Source organism: Anopheles moucheti, chromosome 2 (genome assembly GCF_943734755.1).
Source record: "Anopheles moucheti chromosome 2, idAnoMoucSN_F20_07, whole genome shotgun sequence".
Lineage (NCBI taxonomy): Eukaryota > Metazoa > Arthropoda > Insecta > Diptera > Culicidae > Anopheles > Anopheles moucheti.
The window spans coordinates 81,209,682-81,222,019 of NC_069140.1; the positions used below are offsets into that span (position 1 = coordinate 81,209,682).

At 41.5% G+C, this 12,338-nt stretch overlaps 1 protein-coding gene across 1 annotated transcript in view; it reads left to right on the forward strand.

Moving 5' to 3' along the window:
• The first annotated feature begins 558 nt into the window (after window positions 1-558).
• Window positions 559-12,338, forward strand: part of LOC128299055 (SOX domain-containing protein dichaete) — a 125,194-nt gene continuing 113,414 nt past the window's right edge. The window contains exon 1 of the mRNA XM_053034902.1: window positions 559-642. The gene's annotated coding sequence lies outside the window, so the exon portion shown is untranslated. The remainder of the gene's footprint in view (window positions 643-12,338) is intronic.

The following is a 12,338-nucleotide window of genomic DNA, read 5'->3' on the forward strand; positions in this document are numbered from 1 at the left end:
TTCGGATTATTTTCTTTCGTAATATTTACCGAACTTGATGATGTAGCGTAGAAAAAAGAGAGTGATGTATTGCGTTGCACCCGTATTTATAATAACTGTATTTGTGTGCCCCTCGCACTCATTTCCGACAGTTGACGAAACTTGACGAAACCGATCGTCAACTGTCAACCTCCTGCCTGCGGTGTTGTTGTGCGCGATCATACTCCCCCCCCATGACAGAATGTCATAACAAAAACAAACTAAAGTTCTTAGCACGTGTTGGTTGGTCGGGTCCGCGGTTCCTGGTAGAATGCAAATTTTAGTGATCGTTAGTGTGAATTTTGTGTTTTTAGTTTGACTAATCGTGTGAGTTGGTCCTTGCCCGGCTAAATGTCGATGATGCGTGCGAAGGGCCATCGGGTTGTTGGTAAGGATTCATCCATCAGGATGACTAATCGGCCAGGTACTATGTCGTTGGTTCGGTGATGCCTCATGTGCCGTCTTTCTGCAATTCCTGCTCATACTCCGTTTTCCAAATGCTTCCAGAAATGTTGTACCATCAGTTGCCACCTTTGGAGTTCATCGAGAGTGTACTTCGTCAATCCGGTGTAATCGGGAGTAGGAACCGCATGCATGGATGTGCCGATGAGGAAATGCGCTGGGGTAAGTACTGCCAAATCGTTCACACACTGGGTATACTGAAAGGTTGGTGGGAATATGATGCCAATAGAGATGATCCTCGAATTCGGCAGCAGTGTACAGTGTTGAATTTATGTTCTCTTGGACATATGGTCTAAGTAGCCTTGGTGGAATAGGCAGGGGAAGGCGCGTGATGATGGATTTCTCAACCGTACCCCATAAACAGAAGAATACAAAGGTGGTTACTGTGATTATTTTATAGAGACTTTGAGCCTTGAATGCTTCATTCGTCTCATAGAATGAAACGGCCATGTCCTTGAGTTTAATTTTATTCTGTATTTGTTTCGTTTTTTGTAACCTTTTTTTGGTTAAATTTATAATCAATTTGTTCGTCAATTTATCTTCTATAAGATCCAATTTATTGATTCATTTGGTTGTTTACCTCATTAGTCTCTTTGTTGTTTTTGGTTTAAATTATTTGTTAATTTTCTCTTTCTGATTGGGCTATTATCAATTATATTCTTCTTGTTCATTCCGTTGTATGTATCTTGTTGTATTTTTAAGCTGCCAAGTAGCAAGTTGAAGTTGGCTATGAAGCAATTGCTCGCTAATTCTCAAAGCCTTCAACATACACTGGAGTGATTATTACTACACTGTATTATTACAGTGTATAAACATCCCTACCTTCTAGAACTGTCATAGAACACGCGCTATTCTTCTCCGGCAAACAGTGATTCGCTTTGGTCTATTCCAAAACGGCACCTGGCAATAGAGAACTGCTGTTGCTGCTGCTGCTACCCAAATGTTTCTATTAGCTATTCTGATACTTGCTATAAGCTCACAGTTGAGGAGCCCATCTTTGGCATAATGGAAAAATAAATATCCACGCCAATTGTTGTCGGAGTTGTGCTAGGGCCTGGGGTAGGTAAATCGCACATCACACACTGAATCATTGCAGGGGTGAGCGAGTGCTAAATGATTTGTTCATCCCTCCGTATCTCGCGGCCGGGTCGATTGCGTCAGTGTCCTCCCATGTCCTCCCGTGCCGCGGGTATCATTCGTAACGCCATCCATCAAAACTGCCCGGGTCCGTTGAAGTTCGTCGAATGATGTTGATGCGGTGTAGACTGTTTGAAGTTGTGGCTAATGACATTGTTTGAAGACTAGCTGTGTTGTGTGGGGAATCGTCACGGCAATCGTCACGGTGACGGTAATGTATTTGATGTGCAATTTTTATACAACACTCCGAATGGCGGGGGTTTTTGTGGTTAGCAGCACAATTACACCGCATTTGGATCATTGTAGTTCGTAAAGCACCAGATATGTTGTGCGCTTAAAAAAGAGAAGCATTTTTGAAGATCATTGTACATGCATTAGCCTAACGTAACGTAATTTTTTAAGACTCTCATCGGGTTTTAGACAAAGCGCACTATTGTTACGTCCAAAAAAAAGTGCTTATCATGAGCAATGTAACAGAAAGTAAGTGAACCGCGAGTCTCGAAATTGATGGGAGGGATGGTCGTATAAAACAAGTCAAGGCAGGCGAGTAACGGCGACGGAATAATTGAAAAGAATGGATGAAAGATCATAATCTGCAGCATTGATAGGCCTGAGTAAAGATTAATCCATGCGTACGTACTTTTTTTCATCCTCCCCGGCTGCTTCACACTACAGAGTGGGTCAGGGAAAAAGGGATTTCCTTTTTTCTCCTCCCTTAAGCCCTTGTTTTGCACCCAGGAAGTGGATGCGGATACAGATGCACAGTGGTGCACGGCCAACCGAAGTGGGAAGCGGGAAAAACAAAAGTGTTACAAAACCGAAAAACTTTCAAGAGCTTGCGCAAAACGCTCGCAGGACACCGAATCGGGTTGTGGCGGGTAGGAAAGATCCGGATGGACCAGATATTGGGTCTAGCCCCTGCAAACCATATGGCTGGCTCTCTGTTCGCTTCGGTGTTGTAACCCCTCGACGGTTATCCTTCGTTAAATGCGGCGTGAATGATGATGATTCCGATGCGATACCGATTATCTCGGTGCGGGAATAATTGTTGCAAACAATGCAAACATGACGGGAAAGAAAGGGCGATCAACAAGGGCGATGCGTGGCCGGGACCGAGATTTCATCAGTTGGTAAGCGAATCCGATGGAACAGATAGATACATGATAGAGGAAAACGCTGGGAAACCTAATTACGTGAAGAGCACTCGATGTGAGGAGTCGTTCCGTGAGGTTTTTTTTTGTTGTTGTCGAGATCTCTCTTTTTCTCTCTGTCTCTTCAACGAACCTTTCGGGTTTGGACACATTTTGTTTGCTAAATTCTGAAACCCGGTGGTACTTCTTCACACCCTGGACACAGACACAGCCGGTAACCGTCGGTGGCGGATCATTGTGTAGGGGAGGAGAACCAAACCCGGACACATCCCTTCAGTGTACTTCGAGTACTTTAAAGGGAGTGATTGTTTCATGAACACTTCTTGGCTGGTACGGGAGGTTCGGCCAAAAATCATCGGGCTTTGTTAGGACGAGTCGGAAGTAGTGGAAATGGAAGTATTTCAAGTGGTCTGGTGATGAGAAGCCGAAAGTTTACATTCGCCACCACTGAAGGTGTTTTTTTTGCTTTTTCTGGGTGTAGGGTTCCCGGGCCAGAGGGAAAGCACCGAAATACGTTCCCTTGGTGGTATGAAACGTCTGCAGACTGTCTGATTTCTCATGTTTTTTCGATTTACCATCGGTGTGGCATTCACACAGGCTGCGTCAATGGTTTGCTGGTCAATGGCTTTGTGTGTGTGCAGGATATTCTTGGCAGGGATATTCTTAAGATGTTGGTTGTTTTGAGGTGAAACACTCGAAATGTTTGCCATAAAAACCGGAGCAGGTAAATTAAGGTATCAACAATTGAAATATAATGCAGAAATACATTATGTGCTGTTTGCTTTTGTTTATTCTGTTTTTATCGTGTATAGGAACATTTGTTTAAACTGATGTTCTAATGTAATTACGTTTTGGTTTGTTATTAATTTTAGTGTTAGTTTAGTTCCACTTTATTTTATCTGTTTGATTTTTACTTTTTTTTCTTGTATTTTTCTTGGAATTGTTTTATTTTAATGCTTCGTTTAGTGCTCTTACATTTATTTTATGTTTTTTTTGTTTAATATTTGCTTACTTGTATATTTTTTGGTAATTATTATCATTGTTATTTATTATCAATCTGGTTTCCTCGTGCTTGCTAACTTTTATTTTTAACTTTAATTTTCTATGATAACGAACAAAGTTTTAAATATTGATATGAAACTAAATTAGCTTTTCGCTAATTCTAGCTCTTTTTATGTGATCTATTGTTCAATTTTCGTTTTTTTTTGTTTATTTCTTTATTTCAAATTTTTCTCTTGTTTTCCTTTCTTTTATCTTGTTTTCATTATTATACCGCTTCAATGATTAAATTCTGGAATTATTTGTTATATTCTTTCATTTTTGTGTTGTAAATTTTGGTTTTAGTAAAACCTAATATTGGATTCCACATATTATCAAGAGCCTTTGAAACATTTTTTATTCTATTTCATCATCTGTTTGTCTTATATAATATCACCGTCACGACAATTCCTCACAACACCGCATGTTCCTCTAAACAACAAAGTTCTTACCGAATGCTTCAAGGAGCACAGCTGCGCTAACGTCACTTCGTAGCATCGTTTTAATGTACAAAGAACGTGTTTATTTGTATAATAATTTGCTACACCGCTGGAATAGGATCAATGGGCTATCAAACTATGGTAACAATTTTGTTAACGCTTCATTGTAGCTTTATGCGCGCACAATTCCTTCCAAACTGCAGTGTTAATCCATTGTGAAACCCTTGAATGGGTTTTCGCCATTTATCAGAACGTATCTAAATGCGGCGCATAATGGAGCCCGATTCCGTTCGCACCGAAACTGTCCCGAAAAGCTACCAAAAACGGAACGGCTTTTGGCGTTTGGCTGTGTTTGTCCGCTGTGGTCTCACGAACGGACAAACACGGAAACAGACGCATGGGGACGGACAAGAAAACACACTTTTGACAGTGGCGCCTGCTCTAGCCGCTCCCTGGACAGGAGGGCTAGGTTTCCCGGGGCGGACGCCGGGGGGAGTGTTTCTCCCAACCCCTCGGTAAATAAATTGTCGAAACAGACCGTGGCTCCCATGTTTATGGATGCGTTTATCGGCAGGTAACGAACAGGTTGTGTTGGTTTAGTTTTGGTTTTTGTTCGGTCTGCTACTTTAGGGTGTCGTCGGGACGGGTGAATTTGATTTTTTTATTACCTCGTCGTTACGCGCGGCTCTATGTAAATACGGGGCCCAACTGTGGCCGTGGTCCGGCCAGAAACGGCCGAACGTCCGAGAGTGTTCTTCTTGCAAGTGTGCCCTGCACAAACAATGTCCGTACCGATCCGTGAAACAACCCAGATCGCAAATGTCACTGAAAAGACGTCTTTTGGCGGTCTTACCGCCCGCCGTTAGACCGCCGAAAGACGTCTTTTTAACGAGGGTTTAGACCGATTTTGACATTTGCCGCAGTCAAAAAATTGGCAACGCTGCCAAAAACAAAATTTTCAGCTCCATCTCCCCTTCCCCTCTCACCCTTCCCTCTTGGTTGTTTTTTTCTTCTATGCATCCCTCAATCATTTTACCGTCTATATTTAGAATCGAACTCGTATTGCGTGTGTCTCAATCTTCAGTATGTTATGTATTTGTCTTTTACGTCTGTGTTGAGTTGGGGGTTAAAATAGGGCTATAAAAGCACCCATGATGGAGTCAAGCGATATATGCACTGCTGTGTATGTCTTCGTCATGAATTTGCGCTAGATGCACCAAATTGATGGTGCAATAAAAGGTCGGTATGTATTTTGGTTTCGTCGAAGCTTCAGCCTCAGAGAAAAGTGTTTCCTGGATTGAATGGAGGTATAAATAGTCTCTATTTTACATGCATTTTCGGACACTGATTCCAGTGGAACAGCATCATCATTACCGTCATCAAACCATCATGAGTTTGTCTCGTCTTGTTTTCCTGGGATTGTAACGTAAACTATTGTCAATATATTAGAGGGGCAAATATAATGTAACAAGAGCTCTGCTTGCAACCAAACGTGCGATAATAATTTAACTTTCACGACGAAGAATATCACATGCACATTCATAGGTCGGATGCGGTGATGAAAATTGTAACCTATTTTAACCACTGCGAGATGGCACTGGAGCTGTTGTGCGATGTAAAAGGATCATCTAAAGGTTAAGGACCCTCTTCTAGTACAAGATGGACCTGTATCATGGTAAAAAAGCACATTCATTTCTTTCATTCCTTTGGTTCTGCCGGCAGCATGATCATGACGGTGGTACCGGTTGTACGAACATGACGGTGATAAAGAAGGCTTATTTCGCAATGGCAGAAGATGCAGAAGACTCCTCACTGTTATTTTCAACATGTAAACAACTGCATTTCATATAAATGCAGATAAAACTTGTTCGTTTCTGCAGCGGCTTCTCTCATGTTGTTTACGTGAGCTTCTTCTTCTTCTTTTTGGTGAAGGTGTGACAACCAATATGCTGCCCAAGATACCAACATCAACAATAGCAATGCCCCAGAAGGTGGGCTAAAACTTGCAAAATGTTGAAAAATCGTCTAAATGTTAATAAAACGTAATTGTAAAATTAGTTAAAATCTTCTTAAAGTCATATAAGATAAAATTGCTGACCATAATGCAGTAAAAATGCCTTAAAACACGTGCACTCTTGAACTCTGTAGCGTAAATCGACAATGTTAGTCCGTCCGGCTGTCTTTTGCATTTTGGGAAGAGAAGGCACTTCGTGACCCAGCGGTGCATAAGGAGAAAGGCACATCGGCGCAAGACGCACACCTACGGCGCGCATCGGGGTTAGCGGTGCATTCCCGGCTGGAAGTCAGTGTTAGCGGTTCCATTAGCACGTTGACGAGCACGGTCAGGTTGCGTTATTATTTCCAGAGCAGTAAATTGACACTAATTGATTGTTTTAACAGAAAGAAAAGCCTGCCTGGCCCTGTTGTGCGCTTTCGGGAAGGGTTTGGCGCGAAAGCAACTGCACCGATCACCGGTGCGCTGTGTCCACGGGCTGGCGCAACAGCCTCCCGGTAGCTAGGCAAATACCGAGGCTGCACATGACGCCAGACGGTTAGAGGGCGCTGGCACCGGCCGTGCATCGGTTAGCTGCCCGACTCATTTGATGCCAATCGGAAACAAGAAATAATTTAAACGGTCAACAACGTGCCACAACCGTTGGCGTTGTTGGCGCACAAACGAAAGTTTTGTTCGGTCAGACAGATTTCAAACAAGCCGGTGCCTTGAATGCGGGGTCGGAGATTATGCTTGAATCATTGGATCGTTGGAGGAATTGCCGTTAATCAGCCAAGATGCACACGTATGCGAAATAAGTCTCTTGGTAGTGTGCATATAGTGATGTGATTTGCGATAAAACGGTATGGCTGGAGCGTTTTCTTCTCAAACGATAGTGGTAAATATAGAATCTTTTCTCCTTTCTTGAGATTTTGCAGTGCAAAGCTGTTTTTTTTATCTGCGAAGGGCTCCTTCTGTACATATTCCACATCAACTAGATGAAATATCCACAAATGTTCTCTACTTTCACATTTGCACTGTAAAACCCTGTAACTCTCACACCTTGGAGGTGTGGCGTAATAGATCCACAAGTGTAAACGGATGAGAAGAGTACCGATAAGCCTGATCCTTACAAGCGAATCTAATTGGATGTTTTAATCAAGCTCCTCAAATTGCAACTTCTCCAAACATGCGATATGAAATACGTTGTTGAATTTATACAGGGTTTCGAATCATATAAGGGAACCTTTCAACCGTTCGGGGGAAATTTACAATTTACAATTCATTGGGGGATATTTCAATGAAGAGAAATTTGCAATCATTAAGGGGAAATGTGCATTCGCATTTAGATGATTATGAAACGATTTTAACAAATTAACAATTATTTAACTTAACTTAATTATATAGTAAAATAATGCCGAAATTTAAGCAAACCAAAGACAATGCAACCAAAAAAAAACGGTAACAATTTACAGATTGCTCTCTGGCGCATTTTTAGCAAAATTCCCCTAAATGTTTGCACATTTCCCTTTTATTAAATCTTCTTTTTATCTCTAATATGCAATATTACAATTAATTCTCTTTAGCCATACACACCAATATGCATAAATTGCAGTTGAAGAACTTTGATAGATTCTGGTCTTGAAAAGTCTCTAAACAGCATTCAAAGAGGAGTAATCCAATGTTTTCAATAGTTCTTGATATTTCGACCTTTTCCTATTGAATCTTACTAAACAAAAATTGACATGATTTATTTTGCATGCTATTTATTTGTAACTGTGGCCATTTCTTTACTTTATCTTGCCTTTACTTTTTGGAAATGTGAGCTATTCCAAAATAGAATATTCCACCTTTTGTCTGCATAATTCCTGCATGCTTCAGTTCAATATACTCCCAAAAACAAAAAACAATAAAGAGCTGATAGGGCTTTATCATCGTTGCGTTCTGGTACGCAAAACATCCTTCCCGAGTGCCCTTCCAAACAACAGCACAGCACGTACTAAACCGTCGACTCCCCGTCGGTTCGCCCTGGCCCTGGTTGACCTCAATTTGCAACATATCGAAACGTTCGAGGGGTTTGTTGTTACCTCTCGGAATCCTTCGGGGCTCTCCGGAGCTACGCAAAACTTCCATTACTGCACAACTCGGCAGTATTGGTGGAAGTTAGCGACACAAAAGCGCATGTACGCCATACAATGGCCATAACCTTTTAACAGTATCAGCACGTTCGCATTTTCTCTTTCTCCTCTCGGTTAGGCTTTTCTGTTTAGATTTAGCGTAAAATTTTGCAGCTTTTAGCCAACCGGAATGCGTCCGTGCGTGTGTGCTTGTGTTACAAAAGGGAAGGACTCTACGAGTTGCACATGGTGTTTGGTAAACGATTTTAGCCATGCCGCTGCACCCCATTATGCCACGTTTGTGTTGCGTATTGTTTAAGGAGAATGCATGGAGATGCACACCGTGCACGTCACCGGCTCGGGTTATGCTTTGTTTCCGTGCTCGATCGGTTTCCACATTTTACCGGTGCGCAGTGTTTTTGGGCTTAACTGCGCACATCGTGCGCATTCGCTGTGCTGCAGTGCCAATGAGTGTAAATAGAATGGGCTCATTATGGCTAACAATCTGCCGTGGGGGGGGGGGGGGGGGGGGGGGGGGGGGAACATTAGGTGTGGTGCAATGCTTCATGTTTATTGATCGGTTGGTGCATTGGTGATAGAACTGTTTTGTTGTTCGGCTTTTGGGCCCCTTTATTCGGAACGCTTTTCTAGCTGGAGTTTTGTGTTGTTTGTTATCGATTGTGTAGCGATGTGGGTAGTCCCAGCTTGCGCTGAAAATTTAGAAATTTTAGATGATTCAATACTGGAGAGGCAAATAGAAAACAAAAGAGTATTTTAAGATTGAAAAAACCTCTTTAGATTGAAAATTGAAGCATTAAAGTTAACAATGGCTGATAAGGGTATATGGTTTGTTACAAAAAAATGTTTTTAATTAATATTATTGATGTCATTAAAAAAATTGCCTGAAAAGTCTATCAACTAACGAGTAAATAACAAAGAAGACTGTGTAACATTGCAGTATAAACATATGCGGATCAATTGCGGATTATAGCGATCTGCTATAATAATGTATCTCGAAAACTGCTTGCCTTCCTACTTAGCACTCCTAATAATTTGAAAATAAAAGTACTGGTAGTGCTCGAACCGACGCTATTATAGCGCACCGCTGTAACTCGGGAAAAGCCACGCATCTCAAATTTTCACGAAAGTCGAATCTGGTAGTAAAATCGTTTATACTTTAAAGTTCAATGGTAGACTTCCTTCTCTGCGCTTAGTTTATTCAGGCAATCAGGCAACTTTTTGAAGGAACACATTAATAAAGATTAAAAAAATATTTTATATGACAAAACTAGATATTTCCCCCCTGTTTGGCACCAGTTTTGCTTAGATTTTGCTTATATTCTAACAATAAACTAACTCAGCTGTCAAATTTTGCGTATCTGCTAATCCGCGTATAAGTGGAACCGCGTACCTCGGAGATTGCCTTTAGTCTGTTCTAGAATCACTTCCAGGTTACTCTTGTCATTATAGTGATTTAGTACGAGTTAGATTGTACGGTGTTCTTCTCATGACGTGACATGCCCACTGCATCCTGAAAGATCCATTACGTTATAAAGAATAACTATGCGATATCGTTAGGTTTGGGAAAGAAGTCGTGATTTGGCACTTTATTATAAGTTTTTTTAAATACAATTATTTTCCATTTAAATAGTGGTAGCATAATGAACTAACGTAGAAGTAATGTCTGAAAAAACGATGTGAAATTGTTTGGCAAGCATCCTTTTTCTACTTTGATGTATTTTCTTCTGTAACTACTTCGAGTACTTGCATTGTTAGGTCACAATTTATTTGTGGTTTCATTTGTCGTGATATTGGTAAACTTTTTTATTTACACAGTTTGACTTACATAACATATTGGTTTTATTTTTTTTTTATTTTTTTTTCCATTATGACGGCCCGAGGGCCGTATGATCGACATATTTTGTCGAAATTGCATGACTTTAGGCATTTCCTCCTTGTTATTGGTTTTATTAATTACTTTTTTTATTTCCGTTAGTACGGCCAGACAAGATATTTATTGTTTTAATTTTAAAACGTAAGACACAATGAATTGGTTTCGATTTTTATTTCTTTTCCATACTATTTCATATAAATACTTTGAATATCTGATATGTAATTTGTTGGTGTGCCAATGAGCTTAGGAGATTTAGGATTTAGTTGTTTAAGCTCAACAAGACCTCTAAAAAATGTCTCGAAATGAGTCTTACGAAACGATAGTCCATTAAAATGCGCTATGGTTCTTTTATTACTCGAATGCAGTCAAACCAAAACGGCAAACAAACAGCGTATTGCGCACCGTTTCATTAGTCTAGACACAATGCAAATCAGTTCCGTGTCAGTGCCATTTCCGGCACTCCGGCGTCGCCAGGAAACTGGTTGCAACTGTACCGGTGACACACGGACACGCACAACACTCACTGTCCGGTAGCGATAAAAACATTACCAAGACTGACGTCTGCCGCAGATAATAGTACCCATCGGGATTGCTCTGGGAATACGGGGTGGTGCAATAGGGTTTACCCACCGGGGAGTACATGTCTCCTTTTGGCGAGTGACAATCACACACACACACACCCGAACAAGGATAAGCGAAACATGTTGTTGGTCCTTCCTTTAATAGGGGTAATTTTCTTCACCAGGACGGTATCATTACCCAAAACGGGCTTAAGGTCACCTAAAGGGATTGGTTAAAAATTGCGGATAATTGCTTTCTCCATTGCCAGCGACCGGTCGGTGGCGTCTGCGTAAGTTCCGCCGGAAGAGAATGGAGATGAGGTTTGACGTAGGAATTGCAAACAACTGGTTGAACAGGAAGCACTTTTAGAGAGAACGAACTGTTGGAAAGGATAATTCCTTGCTTGTTTTGTGTGTTCTTTTTTTAAATGAAATATTTGGCAATGGAATGCGGTAGGATTCTTGTGAGCGGACTTCCAGCGTACAGGAAGAAAAAATCGTACTTCACCTTTTATTTCTGGTTGGTTTAGTTTTAAACAAATAGAAAGTAGTAAAACTACGTAATGGTAATTTTAAAAACTAAAACTAATTCCACATATCTTTACAGCCTTTATTTTGCCCATCCCAAGCGTAGATAAATGAGCTCGCATAACTCAAAACATTCGCAACCCCCCGCGGCAAAGAAAGGGAAAAAAAACAAAAACAATAAACAATGCATTATCCCCGATTCCCGTTCGTCGCACAATAGCGATGATTGCAGTGCGTTTGTGTGTTGGCATTGTTCGGCCGGGCGACGTAAAGGGACATTATGACGCGGGACCGGTCTTGGAATATTGACGGTTCGATTAAAACCCGCTGTACGAGCAAATATTTGCGACCATAAATCAGTGTTGCTGCAGCGCAATTGCGGAACAGAAGAAGAAGAGAGACAGAGGGAGAGAGGGACATGCGGAGGGATGGCTAATTGATCCCTTAACGATTGACACAAGGAAAAGCGGTGGAAATTATGTGCAAATAGCCGATCAACTATCGTAAATTAGCAGTATGGGACGTTGCTTTCTTTTGTGACCGACCGGTTGGCTGCCAAGAGGGGTCAAAGCGTATCCCAGCACCCCTTCACGGGAGTTCGAAAGGGGGAAAGGTCAGTGGAAGTCAATTGCTGTGTCGCCCGTGGTTCGGCGGCACGAATGTAACGAACCCGAAACTAGCATGGAACGGCAATGATCATATTTTGGGCTATTTTATCGGTTTTTTTCTGTTCTTTTGCTTCCCTTTTTTTTTTGTTTCCAATTGGTGTCCGAAAGTCAACGTCAGTCGTGCTCATCGTAGATTCGCCGAGACACCGGTTCGGTTCGGCTTTATTGCAGATCATCCGGCAAACCACGGTGGCCATCATTATGCGAGCGCGTTAGCTATGGTAATGGCCCCAGGCAGCCGTGTTTCATCGGTATTTTTATGTTTTTATGAGCCGCGATTTGCTTGCAGTGTGTGTGAGTGGAGTGAAATTATACAGACGAAGCGTTTTTTG